The sequence below is a fragment of the Pan troglodytes genome, chromosome 17 (assembly GCF_028858775.2).
Source record: "Pan troglodytes isolate AG18354 chromosome 17, NHGRI_mPanTro3-v2.0_pri, whole genome shotgun sequence".
In the NCBI taxonomy this organism is placed as follows: domain Eukaryota; kingdom Metazoa; phylum Chordata; class Mammalia; order Primates; family Hominidae; genus Pan; species Pan troglodytes.
In genome coordinates, this window is record NC_072415.2 from 32,097,878 (window position 1) to 32,115,649 (window position 17,772).

A 17,772-nucleotide genomic window follows, 5' to 3' on the forward strand; every position below is an offset into this window, starting at 1 on the left:
CTGTTCTGATTGGATGGTACCCGGACAGAGCTGGAGTGTCAATATTTTGAGTATCCCCTGACAGATACAAAGCAGAGTGCTGAGGAGAAAGAATCAGATCAGCCGTGGGATGGGGGAGGATAGGCACCTCAGCTCTGACTTACTTAGTGATGACTTGAAAGCGGAGGAAGGAGGAAGTGAAGAGGAAGGGAAAGAGTATACCAGGCAGTGGCATCACCGAAGGCTGCATGAGTGTAAGCATGCAGAAGCCAGGTGTGCACGGATATCCCCATGGCCAAGTCCTTGAGGGTGGTGGAGAGCGGTGGGAGGCAAGGTGCCCTGTGAATGGTGGGTAAGCTCCAGAGGGACTTGGCCTGGTTTTTAAAAAGTGTATCTGGCACCCAAGAAAATAATGGAGTGAGGGAGTCAAGACTAGAGAAGGAAGTCTGAGGTTTAGTTAGGGAATAATTGCAACTCCCTAGAAAATAGACAATCCATTTTTATGGGGTGTCCCTTCATTCCCATTTCATGTATATTTCCCTCTTCATCCATAGCTTTGAGGCAAGTGACTGAAGGGCCATTCCCTCCCTCCTTTTCCTCCTCCTCCTCCTCCTCCTCCTCTATGTCTTTTTCCTCCTCTTCTCATCCTTCCTCTCCTCCTCCTTTTTCTGTTTCTTCTTTTGTTGTGTACTTTTTATTTTGAAATAATCTCTATAGACTCACCAGAAGTTGCCTAAATGGTACAGAGCCCTCTTTAACTCTCACCCAGCCTTCACCCAATAATATCATCTTACTTAATTTTAGTATAGTATCAAAACTAAGAAACCGTCATTGGAACAAAACTGTTAAGCAGGCTACAGACTACTCAGATTTCATGTTTCTACATGCATCTATGTGTGTCTGTGTAGTTGAATGCAATTTTATCACGCATGTGTCTTCGGGTGACCTCCCATCCTCATCAAGATACATAATGGTGCCATCACCCCCAGGGACCTCCTGCACTGCTCTTCACAGCTTCACCCCCCACCCCCCCGCCCACCCTGTCCTGAAGGGCCACTCTGATGAGCTAAGCTATGGGGTTCAAACTGTTGCTGACACCAAAAGGAAGAAAAATATGCTTCTTGGCACATAGAAACCTTTGACTTTTTGCACTCTCTCCATATAGGTCAGGCTTAACCCCTGGAGGTTATGAATGTCATGGTGGACTCTGTGCTTTGGCCTGAAGCAGGATGTGTTGCTATTCCTGAGTCTGAGGGCAGCTGATATTCGTGCCTGGGCTGCAGCCTTTCTTTAAAGCACCTTCTTTATGAGATCTCTCATATCCTCAGGGCAGGACAAAACTGGGGGTTAGTCAGCAATGGACATGATGATTTTAACATATGCGAGAGGTGCACAAGAAGTAATCATTATGTGGCCTAGTGCACGTTTATTTTACAGACGTCATTGTTCTCGTATTTCTTTTAAAAAGCCCATTCCTTCCCAAATGGTGAATCATTTGTTCAATAATAACTTCTCATTCTCTCAGTCTATTGTGTACTTGAAATTCATAAATATCACTTATGTGCAGACTGACCTCACCATAGATGCATTCCTGAATGTATATATAAGCCAGATATTTCAGTATTCAATTGTAAGTGTAGCAAGTCAAAGTGATTGTAATTTTGGAGATGTCATAATAGCAGCTTAGATTTGAAATCGTCTTGAGATATCATCTGGTATAGGTTTTGCTTTACTTAGGAATCACTTCTCCGAAGCACTGATGTTCATGGATGTTTGGGGATAGGAGTTCATGGCTCGTGGGGCCACCGATCACTCCATGTCAGAGACTGAATCATTTGCTAGTTTCCCTTTTTAAAAATCCAATTTGGATCCCACAGAGGAGAAAAAAAGAAAAAAAAAAGAAAATGCAAAATATTCTATCATATACATTTTCTTTATTGGTTTGTCCTTTTGATCTACTCAGGATAAATGAAATTTCTTCCACAAACAGTCTTGCTGGTTATTTGAAAGTAGTTCTTGCATTTCCTTGAAGCATTCTCTTTCTAGTATAAACACCATTGTTTCCTTTAACTGGTCCTCCAGGCCCTCATTCCCCAGACTCTGCCATCCCATCACTTCCTCAGGATGTACTCTGGAGTACCCCATGTCACCCTTTAATCTGATATCATGTTTTCTCCGTTATCACAAACAGAAAAACAACAACAAAATTTGACTGACCTAACTATATAAACCACACGTAGGACATTAAACATTTTCAACAGAATCCTGCTTTTGTGATATAAAATCTCGGCTTTTAATTTTCCCTATGGTTCCTGTAAGAAAAGTTGGTCATATAAATACTTCATCCACATAGTAAGCACTTTATAAAGGTTCACTTTTATTATTATTATTAATTTAAAACAACTAATACTATGCATTAAAAAAAACAGCACAGATAATGTCTCTAGTGGGAAGAGGGGCAAAGCCGGGCATTTGAGGGCACAGACACACGGAAAAGGAAATCTGAGAAAACTAAAGCAGCTTCCCACATCTTAACTTCAGTCAGGTCATAATCAAGCTTTCCTGACTCACTAAAGAGGTTCTGCCCTCCGAGGGGTGAATAGTCAAAATCAATTCACTGCTGACATGCGTGCATGACAATCTTATTTCTTTGCATTCCTGAGATGAAAGCCTAATTGAGCGTTGTTTTAAAATTATTGTTATTTTAAGACAAAGAGGAGTAAAGTTATATTTTTACACTTTAGTGATAATTTTTATGATCTTCTGTGGTTTCTAAGTGTGATGATTGGGTTTTCACACAGATGTGTGAGGTGTGCCACCTTCAAACCTTGTTATGACGTCGGCACTTACCCATCTGACAAGAAGAAAGGAAAAAAACAAGAAATAATTTTTAGGTACTAAGACAAATGTTTTCTTTGTGTGTGTTGCCTCTTTATTTTTATTTATTTATTCATTTATTTTTATTTTTTTGAGACAGAGTCTTGCTCCGTCGCCCAAGCTGGAGTGCAATGCTGCAATCTTGGCTCACTACAACCTCTGCCTCTCGCGTTCATGCGATTCTCCTGCCTTGGCCTCCCGAGTAGCTGGGACTACAGGTGTGCACCACCATGCCTGGCTTATTTTTTGTATTTTAGTAGAGATGGGGTTTCATCATGTTGGCCAGGATGGTCTCAATCTCATGACCTCGTGATCCGCCCGCCTCGGCCTCCTGAAGTGCTGGGATTACAGGTGTGAGCCACTGCACTCGGCTTATGATTATTTTTTTAAATTTTAGACTTAAGGGTGCATGTGCATGTTTATTACATGGGTACTTTGCGTGATGCTGAGGTTTGGGCTTCTACTGATTTCATCACCCAAACAGTGAACATAGTATCTAATAGGTAGATTTTTAACCTCACTCCCTCTCCTCCACCCTTTGGAGTCCCCAGGGTCTATTGTTCCCATCTTTGTGTCCATGTGTACCCAATGTTTAGCTCCCTTTTATAAGTGAGAACATGCAGTATTTGGTTTTCTGTTCCTGTGTCAATTTGCTCAGGATAATGGCTTCCCGCTGCATCCATGTTGCTGCAAAGGACATGATTTTGTTCTTTTTTATGGCTGTGTAGTATTCCATGGTGTATTTATGCCATATTTAAAAAATAAAATCCGTCATTGATGGGCACCTAATTGATTGCATGTCTTTGTTATCGTGAATAGGGCTGCAATGAACAAACATTTGGTAGAACAATTTATTTTCTTCTGGGTATATACTCAGATATGAGATTGCTGAGTTGAATGGAAGTTCTATTTTTAGTTCTTCAAAAAAATCTCCAAACTGTTTTCCACAGGGCTGAACTAATTTACATCCCTAACAACAATGTATAAGTGTTCTCTCTTTTCTGCACAACCTTGCCAACATCTGTCATTTCTGGACTTTTTATTAAAAATAGCTATCCTGGCTGATGTGAGATGGTATCTCATTGTTGTTTTGATTTGCATCTCTTCTGATGATTAGTGATGAACATTTTTCTATATGTTTGTTGGCTGCTTGTATGTAAGACAAGTGTTTTCCTGTTTGACTAAAAAATACTGGTATCAAGAGTCAGTTATTCATGGCCGGGCACGGTGGCTCACGCCTGTAATCCCAGCACTTTGGGAGGCTGAGGCGGGCAGATCACTTGAGGCCAGGAGTTTGAGACCAGCCTGGCCAACATCGTGAAAACACATCTCTACTAAAAATAAAAATAAAAAATAAAAAATAAAAAGAATTCGCTGAGTGTGGTGGTGCATGCCTGTAGTCCCAGCTACTTGGGAGGCTGAGGCACGAGAATCACTTGAACCAGGGAGGCGGAGTTTGCAGTGAGCCGGGATCATGCCACTGCATTCCAGAGCATGACTGTATCTCAAAAAGAAGAAAAGAATGAAAATAATCAGTTATTCTTGCTTAAAGTGATACTAGGTCATATTAATAAACAGAATTAAATTCCTATTTATATTTTAAGTAGTTTACTTAGAAATAAGTTAAAACTTACAGAGGAATTACAAGAACAGTGCAAAGAACTGACATATGTCCCCAACCAGATTCCCCGACTGAATCCTACATCCTTCACAGCTATTGACTGTTAATATTTCACTGTATATGTTCCATTACCATTTATTTCTCTCTCTCTCTTTCTCTTTCTTCCCATCTCTAATGATTATTCCTAGTCTTTTTCTGACCATTTAAGAATCAGCTGTGGACATAATGCCCCATAACCCCTAAATATTCTGGAGTGTGTTTCCCCAAAACTTTTCTACATATTCACTAAATGACTTTGCAACTATCTACATATTCACTAATGAATTTCTAACTCAGCATTGAAATCAACTACTGCACTGTCCACAGACCTCATTCAGTTTTGGTCAACTGTCCCATCAGTGTCTCTTTTTTGTTTCTGGTCCAGAATCCATCCAGAAATGCATGATGCATTTAGTTGTCCTGTTTTTTCCATATTTGCCGGTCTTGAACAATTCCTTACTCTTTCTCTCTTTGTAATTCCCCACTCTTGACAGTCTTAAAGAGGATAGGCTTTCTCTTCCTTAGGACTATTACCTTTTCATGTATTCTCTCTTTTGTTGTGTCTAGACTAGAGTTTATCCCATTGATTTGTTATTATACTAATAACTGTATTTTTCATTTCTAAGATTTTTCATTATCTATATTAATTTGTTCATGTTTCATTCCTTACTATTTTTGCCTCATAATTTCTTCTGCTTTTTAAATGAAAATTATTCCATTATTTGAGCTATATGTACTATACATATCACATATATGTTGTTCTATAACATAAATTCAAGTTGGCATGAATTTGATTCTGATTGTTGATTTTGTTGACTTTTCTTTCATTGAATTAGTCTTTCTCCCCTTGGCTTGCCCCTCTCTCTAGTGGTTTTGAGGGTTCCTCCACCAATTCTCTGGGTTCCTAGGCTCATATGGCTTTTAGAACACTGGTCCTGATGAGATTTGGTGATATCACAGATACAGTCACAGAGCTGCCAGGCAGCTTTGCTCAGTTCTTGGTATCTGTGTCCTTTTGTCCTCCAGGGCCTGTGGTTTGCTAAAAACGTTAGCCTCAGGCAGTGGTAGACACCAGTTTGTTTGTTTTTTTCCTTTCCTCCTCTATTCATTTCAGTAGTAGAGTGGCCTTAGCCAGCCCCAGTCTTCAACATTGTGGAGCACAGCAGTTGGATTCCTGCCTGGCCTCCTGTCTTGTAGACCTGGAACCTGTTGCTTCAGCCCTGTTCACTCCTTTGCATTTATGACCCATTTTCAGTTGCAGCGTTGTTTAATTCGTTTTTGAGAATAGGCTATGTCTTTGTTTGTTTGTTTGTTTTTTGAGACAGAGTCTCGCTCTGTTGCCCAGGCTGGAATGCAGTGGCACAATCTCGGCTCACTGCAAACTCCACCTCCCAGGTTCAAGCAATTCTCCTACCTCAGCCTCTTTTTTTTTTTTTTTTCCTTGACATGGAGTATTTCTCTGTTACCCAGGCTGGAGGGCAGTGGTGCAGGATCTCGGCTCACTGCAACCTCTGCCTCCTGGGTTCAAGTGATTCTCCTGCCACAGCCTCCCAAGTAGCTGGGATCACAGGCACGTGCCACCACGCCCAGCTAATTTTTGTACTTTTAGTAGAGGCAGGGTTTCACCATATTGGCCAGGCTGGTCTTGAACTCCTGACCTCAAGTGATCCGTTCGCCTTGGCCTCCCAGAATGCTAGGATTACAGTAGTGAGCCACTGTGCTTGGCTTCTGCCTCAGCCTTTTGAATAGCTGGGATTACAGGTGCATGAACCACCACACCCAGCTAATTTTTGTATTTTTAGTAGAGACGGGGTTTCATCATGTTAGCCAGGCTGTTCTTGAATTCCTGGCCTTAAGTGATCCACCCCCCTCAGCCCCCCCAAAATGCTGGGATTACAGGCGTGAGCCACCGCGGCTGGCGAGAATAGGCTGTATCTTTCAGCTTTCTATTTTTATATCTTACCTGTCATCATTTTATGCTTGGGACTTAGGAATGAGATAAGAGTGCTGGAGACTTCAGGTAACGCATCCTAACAGCGGCCCCAGGCCCACCTGCCGGATCTCTCACACGGACTTTCTGCAAGAGCTTCCTTGTGAGGGGTCTGATTTACATTTGCCCTTACAAATCTGTTTTCCATTAAAAGTGCACATGAAAAAATGATGTCCTTCTCTAACTTAAAATTCTCTTGGTATCCCTTGCTCTAAAGTGCAAAATCTTTTAACACAGTTTACAAGGTCCGTGGGATCCGGCCCTGCCTCCATTCCAGATTTCTTGGTACTACTTCCTCCTGCATCCTGAACCTCTGCTCTCCAACAACGTTGGCCCTCCTTTAGCCCCTGGAACCACTGGCCTCTCACACTTCAGAGCCTGCACACAGCCTTCTCCTCTGCTTGCAACCCTCTCTCCTCCTTTGCATCCTCATTCCTGACCTCCTGGATACATCCTGTTTACCTGCTAGACGTCAGCTGGATGTCTTGACCTCAGGGAGACATCCCTCCACTCCCAGCTTGGGTGACCTTGTAATATACTGTCAAGGGGCCCTGTACTTTTTGTTCAGATACCTGAATATATTAATTGGTATAACTTATTCACATTTATTCATGTGATTATTGGTTGATCTTCGAGGGGTTTGTTCACCCCTATATGCCCGGCACCCAGCACCACGTGTGGATTTTCACAGCTCGCGCCAGATTCCAGGAAGCAAGGGTGAGTTATTTAAGGCGTCAGGTGGTCTCGGCCCTGCTTCCCCTCTCATCTCCCCTGTTACCACTTTCCTCCTCACTGTCTGTTCTTCAGGACTCCCATGGGCCGACTAGTATTTCCCCAAACCCAGCAGTCATGCTCCTGTGTCCAGGCCCTGGTGGTTTCTGTCACGTTATTTGAAACACTCTGCCAAGAGAGCCTGCAGCTCACTCCCTGCAGAGTGCTCCCATCACCTCCTCACTGAGGCCTTCCTTGACTGGCCTATTTAAAATGGTAACCCATTCACTTCCCTGCATCACTCTCCTCTGTGGCCCTTGGCACCGTGCAAAATTCTACATCCTTCATGTCTATCATTGGCCTCCCCTGAGAAGGAAGCGTTGTGATGGCAGAGAGTTCTGTGGGGCTCATCGATGGCTCCTTGGCACTTAGCACATGCCTGATGCGTGGCAGGTGCCACACAGGTGTTTGTTAATTGAAGGAATGAGTTGCCTACCCCCACTCTGATTTAATATTTGCTTTGCTCCTATTGATCAGGAAAGAAGGCCTGATTACACCTGCTATCTGCCTAAGGTATTTTTTCATCTCCTTCATGATATCAAAATATTCTTGTTCATTTTTATTCCTTGAAGCCTAACAGACATTTCCTGAGTATGCGTTTGGTTTTTTGCTGCTGAGATGTTCCTCTTGAGAAAACACACATTTCTGTTTCTTTTCTTTTAGGTCTTAAAATGGTAACGAAGAGACTGGAGGGATGTCCCTGCAGAGATAACATTCAAATCCTAGAGAGCAGGTGCAGGTGCAGGATTTGAAGGTGGGGCTTCTTGTGGCTATAGAATTAGTTTAAAAAATAATAAAGGAGGAGTAGGAAGACATCCTGCCACCTAGCAGCATTTGTAGCCAGAAGCACGGCCATGGTGGAGGCTCACGTCTCAGTGCCCTTGCGGCTGCCACCAGCCCCAGCTGTGGCAGATGCTCCCCTAGGCCTGCGCACCCCCTCCCTCCCACATGCCATGGGATGGCAACAGCCGCTCATGCTCCAGGCTTTGGCAGGTTGAGGTGGAAGAGTCTGTTTTCACAGGTGCAGCCTGCAGCCCAAGGTTGAAATTTGGCTTAGAGCATGTCCCTGAGTATAAAGCTAAGCTTCTTTTGTAATGAATACTAAAAACAAAAACAAAAACAAAAACCTTCCCCTAAAATCCTGAAACAGGTTGTAGGGCCCTGGAGACCTTAGGACCCAAGGATGTCCCTGCCCTCCATTGTCACAAAGAAAATTTCTTTTTGCTCCAGACAGAAACTGATAATTGTGATTACTTCTGAAATCTATTGTTTAGTTTGAAATATGTAGGAATTGAGGAAAAAGGCTCTTTTCTCCCCTCCTAAGCTTCCTTCTAGCGGAGCTCCCCCAGTCACAAGCATTCTTTGCCTTTTCATCTTTAGAGAGTCGGGAGCTGCATAAAGGCTCCAACCTGCATTGGCAGGGAAGGGCCTGCCTTTGCTTTACTGTACATTTTTGACCGTTTAAAAATCTGCATCTCAAGGCCAGGTGCACTGGCTCACGCTTGTAATCCCAGTACTTTGGGAGGCCAAGGAGGGAGGATCACTTGAGGTCAGGAATTTGAGACTAGCCTGGACAACATGGTGAAACCCCGTCTCTATCAAAAATACAAAAATTAGCCGGGCATGGTGGTGTGTGCCTGTAATCCCAGCTACTCAGGAGGCCAAGGCAGGAGAATCACCTGAACCTGGGAGGCGGAGGCTGCAGTGTGCCAAGATTGCGCCACTGCACTCCAGCCTGGGTGACAGAGTGAGACTCCATCTCAAAAAAAAAAAAAATCTGCATCTTTAGTCCACTGGTCTTAAAAGAGCTGGAGCATGAAGAGACTTCTGATTGTCGAGACCCGAGGCATTAACACAGAAATGCAGTAATGTGTGATGGCTAGACGAAAATCCTTCTGGAGTGAAGGTGACAGTCTAAATGTTCCACTGATATTACAAATACACACCTATTATAATGTGCCAGGAATTTAAAAAAAGTTTTAAAGTGTTAACATTACTTCGTTTAGTCCTTAGAAAATTCTACGCAATAGATATTAATATTAACCTTCTTGTACAGGGACAACAATGGCTTTGGGGTCTTGCCCAAGGCATCCTGTTAAGAAATGGCAGAATTAGCAGGCAACCCAGACAGCCTGAGTCTTGAGTCTGACTCTTCATCACCTCACTTTGCTGTCTCAAAGTTCCTTCCAGGCCTGTGGTTGGTGGTCTCCAGTTAGATGTGTTCTTCCCCTTTTGTGGGAAGCTGAGCATGGACACCATGCCCTTACTCCTGGCACAATGGCAAAAGAGCTTGGCCACTTTCCCCTCCCTGCTGGCACCTATCACATGCTTGAGGGAAAAGGAGCTGCTGTCCTTGCCTGGGAGTGAACCTCCTTTCTTGGCTGTTCCCAGTTGGCTGGGAGTCCTTTGAGTTTCAGGATTCCAGTGCCTCCTCCCACATCACAAACATGTTACACTGGAATACCTGTTCTCTTGGTTATGTGCTTGCAAACATCCCTCTCTTGGGATGAAGGCGAAAGTCCTACCTTTCGCCTGGTTGGTAATCCTGGCCCTGATGTGTGCAGGATCCATGCAGCGCAGTAGGTGCTCCAGAAAAGCATCCCTTTGTGATGGGAACAGATACAGTGACATAATCCCCTGGCATCCAAAGCAGAACAGGCTGTACTTTTTAGAAATAGCATATTCACCTCTCACTCAGTTATTTTAGGGTCCACACACCATGAGCTGTCACCAGGAACCTCCTGAACTTCTGGGGTGACTGAAGGTGTCCAGCGAGGCGACGTCATCCCATGCTGTCGGTACACAAGGTCAGGAGGCCGGAGGCACTCAGGGGCTGCAGGCTATCAGGTCTGTAAATAGCAGCAGCCAGGCTCGTGTTCTCTTCCTTTAGTGCACTTCGGCATTTCTAATCAGCTCCAGAGAGAACGAGACATATTCTCCATGGAGCGAACTCCAGGCCACTCTGGAGGTGAGCTCATGGGAGTTTTTATGATATGTTCAATCATCCAAAAGGAGAATGGGGCTTGCCCTGAGTGTCTGGGGAAGAGCCGTTCTGCCCTTGGTTGCCAAACTGCTGGCTTTTGGTGTGGGCACTAAGGAGGTATGGTCTGTAGCAGTTTCTTGTGGGTATCCATGTCCCATACCTTCAGGGAACTACAAATATGGGATTAGAATAATATGGTGTTTTTTTGTTGTTTTTTGTTTTTTGTTTTTTTTAGGAAGTTTTTCTCTTGTTGCCCAGGCTGGAGAGCAATGGTGCAATCTCGGCTCACTGTAACCTCTGCCTCCTGGGCTCAAGTGATTCTCCTGCCCCAGCCTTCCAAGTAGCTGGGATTATAGGCATGTGCCACCACACCTGGCTTATATTTTGTACTTTTAGTAGAGATGAGGTTTCACCATGTTGGCCAGGCTGGTCTGAAACTCCTGACCTCAGGTGATCCACCCACCTCAGCATCTCAAAGTACTGGGATTATAGGCATAAGCCACCATGCCAGGCCTAATGTAGGTCTTGATATTGAAACAGGAGTCTGTATGATGGAAGGAAGAGTGGTGGGCATGGGGAGAGAGCCAGCCTAGCCCCGCCACTTTCCTCTGGGCAGCCTTGGGAAGTGCTCTGTTCTCTCCACTGTGCTGCAGACGCTCAACCAGGCACTTTACTTAATTTTGATAGCAGCCTTTCCTGCCAGCCTCACATATCAAATGATATGATGCCTATGAAAGAACAAGAGAAGCCATATAGCAATATTCACATGCACATGGGAGATGCTGTTAATATTTATTTAGTTAGTTGAGTTTAGGGTTATTCTCTTCCTATGTTGCCAACGCCTTCCTGGCTTATTGCCAAAACTCTTCTTTTGTTTGCAGAAAATAAATATGACCCTGCTGGCTCTACCTTGCTCAAAAGAGTATCCATTTATTATTTGCTCTGTTCATTCATTCATTCATTCATTCACGTATTCATCAGATTTGCTTGTGACAGTGGCAGGTCTTGAGAGTGGTAAAGTCTTAGACAATTTTAGAATTCAATAAGGAAGAATGTAAAAATAATTGTAATACAAAGTGAGCAATGTTATAATGGAATCGTGTGCAAAATGTTTCAGAACACACAAAACTTACACACAGTGTTGATAGCAGCATTATTCATAATAGTCAAAAGAATGGAAACCACCCAAATGTCTACCAGCTGATGGATGAACAGATGGACAATGTGTTATATCCATACAATGGAATATATTACTCAGCAATTAAAATCAATGAAGTACTGACACATGTATTGTATGGATAAATCTTAAAAACATGCTAAGTGAAAGAAGCCAGCCACGAAAGACCACATATTGTATGATTCCTTTTATGTGAGCTATGCAAGTCCATACTGACAGAATTCCCTTTATGTGGCAAGTCCACAGAGACATTAAGTAGATGAATAGGTGCCTGGGGCTGGGGCAGAGAGAGGAAGAGTGATTACTGCTAATGAGAAATGGTTTTTTTAGGGGCCATGAAAATATTTTCAAATTAGATTGTGGCAATAGTTGCATACCCTATAATACACTGAGAACTCTTCAATAGGTGAATTTACTGTATGTGAATTAGATCTCATTAAAATCTTTAGAAAATGCTGTGGGAATATTGAAGAGAGATGAGTTTTGATCCATATGTCAGAAAAGTTCAAATTGGAGGAGATATTTGGATCAGCTCTTTTTTTTGAGACGGAGTCTTACTCTGTCACCCAGGCTGGAACTCAGTGACACGTTCTCAGCTCACTGCAACTTCCACCTCCTGCGTTCAAGCAATTCTCCTGCCTCAGCCTCCCAAGTAGCTGGGATTACAGACTCCCACCACCACACCCAGCTAATTTTTGTATTTTTAGTAGAGATGGGGTTTCACAATGTTGCCCAGGCTGGTCTCAAACTCCTGACCTTAAGTGATCCGCCTGCTTTGGCCTCTCAAAGTGCTGGGATTACAGGCGTGAGCCACCTCACCCCCGCTCTGCTCTTTTATTTATTTATTTTTTTAAGAGACAGGGTCTTGCTGTGTTGTCCAGGTTGGAGTACAGTGGCTAACACGGGGGTGATCACAGTGCACTACAGCCTTGAACTCCTGGGCTTAAGTGACCCTCTCACCTCAGCTTCCTGAGTAGTTGGGATTACAGGCATGCATTGCCACGCCCAGCTAATTTTAACATTTTTTTGTAGAGATGGGATTTGCTGTGTTTTTCAGGTTGGTCTCAACTCCTGGCCTCAAGGGATTCTCTTGCCTCAGCCTCCCAAAGTACTGGGATTATAGACATGCATCACCATGGCCAGCACTTTTTTTTTTTTTTGAGATGGAGTCTTGCTCTGTTGCCCAGGCTGGAGTGCAGTGGCACAATCTCTGCTCACTGCAGCCTCTGCCTCCGGGTTCAAATGATTCTCCTGCCTCAGCCTCTCGAGTAGCTGGGATTACAGGCACCTGCCACCATGCCCGGCTACTTTTTGTATTTTTAGTAGAGATGGGGTTTCACCATGTTGTCCAGGCTTGTCTTGAACTCCTGACCTCAGGGGATCTGCCCACCTCAGCCTCCCAAAGTGCTGGGATTACAGGTGTGAGCCACTGCACCAGGCTACCATGCCCTGCTTTGAATCAGCTCTTGAGAGGCAAATTTGCCAAGTGAAAAGTGTGGGAAAGCATCCTAAACAGACGCAGTACTATCTGGAAGCATGGAGGAAGGAAAAAGAGGGTGCATCTGAGGAAGAGCAGGAAGGTGGGTATGGCTGGAGCGTAGGTGCATACTGGTGGCGAGGGGCAGAAGATGAGGCCAAAGGGAGGGAAGGGGCTGGATTGTGAAAGGCATTTTGTGTGTGCCAAGGAGTTGGTCAATGTCTTGTCAATAGTGGAAAGTCACTGTAGGGCTTTAGTCACTGATGAGGGTGTCATGATCAGGTTTAAGTTGTAGAAGGCAATGAAGATGATGGTTTACAGTGGGGGCGAGTTATGTGGCTTTTATTGTGGTCCAGGTGGAAAATAATAGTCTTGGATTAATACAGAGTGAAATGGATTGAAAATATTTTTGGGGGACAGAATAGTTAGGACCTGATGGCCAATCATTTTCGAGTGAGAAGAAGGAAAAGGAGGAGAAGGAGGAGAGGGAGGAGAAGGAGGAGGAGGAGTGGGGGAGGAGGGGAACGAGGGGGAAGAGGAGGAGAAGAAAGACATACAGTATTGTAGCTTGGATAATTGGGTGGGTGGTAGTATCCTAGACAAAAGCAGAATACAGCATAGGCAGACAGATTTGGAAATAGAGGCCATGAGTTTAGTTTTAGAGATGTTGAGTTTGAGAATCCTTTGAGATATCCAGGTACAAATGCTCAGAAAGCAGTTGGGAATGATTGTAATCATTACAAATCAGAACAGCAACAAAACCTGCCTACTGTCTATCAGCCACTATGCTAGGTACTTTATATAAATATCTTTGTAAGTGCCTCTACAGAAAGATATAGAGCATTATCCCCATTTTATAAATCAACAAAATCATTGAGAGGCACTCTAGAAAGAGGTACTCCAGAAACAGTGGACATATAGATTCTTTTTCTGAAGATTTAGGGAAAAATTCACCATTAAAGAACAGTCTCCAAGCTCATCAGTGATGGCCTGACTATCACAGGTGGGGAGTTAGTCTGAGCAGTAGACAGTGGGGGCCGCAGTGTGACACTTCTTTTTTTGCCAGGACTGTACTTCCATCACCACCGAATGCTGAGCTCCAAAAGAAAACAATTTGTAAGTCTCCATATTGAGTTGGTTGTCTTGAGAGACAGTATCCCTGAGACGAAAGGTAGAAGAAGAGACATGAGACAGCTGGAAATACAAAACCTTTCCTTCTGCTTTTGGATCAGTATCTAAAAGAGTCTAGTTAAATGAAGAGCTCCTTCTTTTATTTGGCTAGCTCTTTAAACAGGCAGGTTTTCATTTTCCAAGGCCACCTCTGTGAGCCAGCTCTGCCCACCATGGGGTTGTAAACTTCTGGAGGAGAGACTCTTTGTTTTACTGTGGGGGCCCTCACAGCCCAAAGCCTCATGCCTAGATAAAGTGCTCAAGGCAGATAGTTGGAGAGAATGGGTTGCCAAGACTCTTACACCTTGGTTTTGTGAACTGCAGTTTGCTGGGGTCCACTGCAGTGTACCTACCTCTGTACAGGGGCTTTGCTGCCCAGTTGCCTGGGGCAATGATATTGGGGATACACTGTATGTAATATTCTTGCCAAGGTCCCAATTCAATTAGGTGATTATACTTTCACTGTTTGTGCCAAGATTCCCTGCTGTGAGTGAATCCCATTAGTACCAGCTTAGCACATGTAGGAGGCCCTCAATAAATGTTTGCTGGATTGAAATGAAAGCTTGAATATACTTGAGGAGTGACTTAAGTCCTTGGCTGACCTCAGCTAGTGAGAGCCCTTGGATGAAGTATAGAAGAGTGAAGATGGAATTTTACATTTCACAATGCCCTCTGAAACCTTCCATAATCCTCCTGTACTTCAGCTTTACTTCAAATTGATTCAACATCAAGGGAAAGATGGGATTTGAGAAGGGAGAGTAAATCCTTCAAGAACAACTTTCCCCCAAAGTAATATTTCTTTTCTAGGTATTGTGACGGCCTCTAAGAAAAATAGAAATTGAATCTGGCCAAGACAGTGACCTGGAGGAAAGCAGATAGAGAAAGGGAGACATTTGTGGAATAAGTTTTGACATGAGCTAAGAGGGCTGAGAGGAGCAGGAGCCAGGGGAGAGGGTTCTGGAGGTAGAAGGCTGTGGAGGGGGCATCTTCCATTCTCCATTCTCCTAAGACCCTGTGCCTTGTGGCTGTGTCTCATAGCTCCAGCCACCCACATGTCACAGCTGGCAGACCTTTCAGACTGACTAAAATCTAGTACCCTTTGATTCAGAGCAGAAAAACCCACTACTGTATTTGAAAAAGAAAAAAACGCTTTTTCAGGGATCAGAAAAGACTTCTCTAGTTACATCTTAGTTCCTTGATGATCTGAGTTGGCCAGACCAGGAGTTGAGGAGGTGGTAAGTGGCAATTCAGAGAGTTCCAGCCTGAGACCTCATCCCTCCTTGCACTTTCTTCGCCACAGTCTGCTCTGATGTTTTTCTTTTTCTCTATTTCTGTCTTTGTGTTATAGCACAATACGTCTCGGACAATTGTATGGGCTTTCTGTTGCTGCTGTGACAAAGGAGCACTAACTTGGTGGCTTAAAATAATACCCATTAATGATCTCATGGTTCTGTGGGTCAGGAGTCAAAGTGGGCTTTGCTGGGCTTTGCTCAGGAGCTCATGAGGCTGAAATCAAGAGGTTGGCTGGCTGGGCTCTTACCTGGAGGTTCTGGGGATTCCTCCTCCTCCTCCTCCTCCTTTTCTTCTTTTTCTTCTTCTTCTTCTTCTTCTTCTTCTTCTTCTTCTTCTTCTTCTTCTTCTTCTTCTTCTTCTTCTTCCTCTTCCTCTTCCTCTTCTTCTTCTTCCTCTTCTCAGGGGCTCAACGAAGCTGAAATCAAGACGTTGGCTGGCTGAGCTCTTACCTGGAGGCTCTGGGGAATCTTCTCCTTCTCCTTCTCCTCCTCCTCCCTCCTCCTCCTCCCCCTCCTCCCTCCTCCTCCTCCCTCCTCCTCCATCCTCCTCCCTCCTCCTCCTCCCCCTCCTCCCTCCTCCTCCTCCCTCCTCCTCCATCCTCCTCCCTCCTCCTCCTCCATCCTCCTCCTTCTCCTCCTCCTTCCTCCTCCCTCCTCCTCCCTCCTCCCCCTCTTCCCTCCTCCTCTTCCCTCCTCCTCCTCACTCCTCCTCCTCTTCCCTCCTCCTCCTCCCTCCTCCTCTTCCTCCTCCTCCTCCTTCTTCTTCTTCTTCCTTTCTTCTTCCTCTTCTTCTTCTTCTTCCCCCCTTCCCCTTTCCTCCCTCCCTTCCTCCTCCTCCTCTTCCTCTTCCTCTCCTTCTCCTTCTCCCTCTCCTTCTCCTTCTTCTTCTTTTTAATAGAGACATGGTCTTGCCATGGTGCCCAGGCTGGTCTCAACTCCTGGGCTCAAGTGATCCTTCTGCTTCAGCCTCCCAAAGTGCTGGGATTACAGGCATGAGCCACTTCGCCCAGCTGGAATAAACTTCTAGGCTCCCTGAAGTTGGCAGAATTCAGTGCCTTGTGGTTGTAGGACTGAGATCCCTGTTTCCTTGCCGGCTGTCAGCCCTGCGACTCTCTGTTCCCAGGGGCTGCCTGCATTCCTTCTCATCTGGTCTCCTTCATCTTCAAGCCAGTGATGGCACAGCAAGTCCTTCTCATGCCTCAATCTCTCTGACTTCTCCCACCTTCCTCTTCTGCCACAAGCTGGAGAAAGTTCCCAGCCTTTAGGGGCCCATGTGACAAGACTAGACTCACCTGGATGATCTTCCCTTTTGAAAGTCAACAGTGCCTTATAACATGACACATTGCAATGTGTCTCGAACTTTTGGCCTCAAGCGATCCTCCTGTCTTAGCCTCCCAAAGCACTGTGATTACAGGCATGAGCCACCGTGCCTGGACACATGTTGTGATATTTCATCACATTTCCGAGTTTCAGGCACTAGGGTGTGGAATCTTGGGGGCTGTTCCTAGAAATCCTGCCAATGACAGCAACCACTGGATGTGATGGATCAGATGGAACGGGTTGCCTATGAAGAGATGTCCATATGAGCCACAGCCATTGGAAGGAAAACACAAGACTCATCTGCGTTCATTTGGTGACTGTGTCGAACCATTTGCCCTAACACAGGGCCCCATTTTAAGTGCTTGCTTGGTTTAGCAACTTCAGGAAAGCTTGGTACATCTTTCAAACTTTAAAAGAGTGATTGGTCCAGAGGTGGATATTCCTTCTTCCTGGATTATTTACTTATTTATGACTTGTTTTATGTTAAGCATTCAGCTCTCTTCTTAACCTTGTTTTTGCTAAATAACTTTATTTTTTATATTGTTTTTGGTCAGTGTAAGTAATGTTATGGAAAGTTAATTACTTTTAGTCAAACAGAATGAAACCAGGCAATAAAATTCAGGAAAGAGGCCCATTTCACATACCTGTGGCCTTGGCCAGATGCGGTGGCTCCTGCCTGTAATCCCAGCACTTTGGGAGGCTGAGGTGGGCGGATCACCTGAGGTCAGGAGTTCGAGACCACCCTGGCCAACATGGTGAAACCCTATTTCTACTGAAAATACAAAAATTAGCCAGGCATGGTGGCAGGTGCCTGTAGTCCCAGCTACTCTGGAGGCTGAGGCAGGAGAATCACTTGAACCTGGGAGGTGGAGGCTGCAGTGAGCTGAGATTGTGCCACTGCACTCCAGCTGGGGTAACAGAGCAAGACTCTGTCTCAAAATAAATAAATAAACAAACAAACAAACCTGTGGCCTTGTCTCAATCACTAAGTGTCAATAAACAGCTTCCAAAGCAGGTGGAACACCGTGGGCTGGGCTGAGGACAGAGCACTGGGACACCTGCAGAAGGCTGTGGCT

General features: G+C 44.6%; 1 non-coding gene across 1 annotated transcript; it reads left to right on the top strand.

The window, feature by feature from the left end:
- Nucleotides 1-2,737: 2,737 nt before the first annotated feature.
- On the top strand, nt 2,738-2,839 carry LOC112206304 (small nucleolar RNA U13). Its single transcript, XR_002940537.1, has one exon. It is a non-coding gene; the product is annotated as a small nucleolar RNA U13 (small nucleolar RNA).
- The last annotated feature ends 14,933 nt before the right edge of the window (nt 2,840-17,772 follow it).